This window comes from Bison bison, unplaced genomic scaffold (assembly GCF_000754665.1).
Source record: "Bison bison bison isolate TAMUID 2011002044 unplaced genomic scaffold, Bison_UMD1.0 scf7180017864177, whole genome shotgun sequence".
NCBI lineage: Eukaryota > Metazoa > Chordata > Mammalia > Artiodactyla > Bovidae > Bison > Bison bison.
In genome coordinates this window covers 891,654-892,259 of record NW_011494749.1, presented here as the reverse complement: position 1 = coordinate 892,259, position 606 = coordinate 891,654, and the positions used below count along the sequence as shown (strand labels likewise).

The 606-nt window shown below is 42.7% G+C and overlaps 1 protein-coding gene across 1 annotated transcript in view; it reads right to left on the bottom strand.

Moving 5' to 3' along the window:
* THADA (thyroid adenoma associated) overlaps positions 1-606 on the bottom strand; it is a 333,765-nt gene that overhangs the window by 290,952 nt on the left and 42,207 nt on the right. The window lies entirely within an intron of this gene.

The following is a 606-nucleotide window of genomic DNA, read 5'->3' as shown; positions in this document are numbered from 1 at the left end:
GGATGACCCAGAGGGATGGTATGGGGAGGGAGGACGGAGGAGGGTTCAGGATGGGGAACACATGTATACCTGTGGTGGATTCATTTTGATATTTGGCAAAACTAATACAATTATGTAAAGTTTAAAAATAAAATGAAATTTAAAAAGAAAAAAAAAAGAAGTAAAATCATTAGGTCTAAAGATCTAAAACAACTCAGATCCTAGGTTTTGGAACTGGCTATATGGAAAGAGCAAAAGGCAAGAGTGTGTTAGCCAGTTAAAATATAAACCCCAACAGACAGAGGAACTTTGCTCTACATAAAATTAACAAAGATGAACTGGCTATGTGAAGTGAGTCACTTAGTCATGTCCGACTCTTTGCAGCTCCATAGACTATACAGTCCATGGAATTTTCCAGGCCAGAATACTGGAGTGGGTAGCTTTTCCCTTCTCCAGGGGATCTTCCCAACCCAGGGATCAAACCCAGGTCTCCCATATTGAAGGCAGATTCTTTACCAACTGAGCCACAAAGAAAGCCCAAGAATACTGGAGTGGGTAGCCTATCCCTTCTCCAGGAGAGCTTCCCAACCGAGGAATTGAACCGGGGTCTCCTGCATTGCAGGTGGA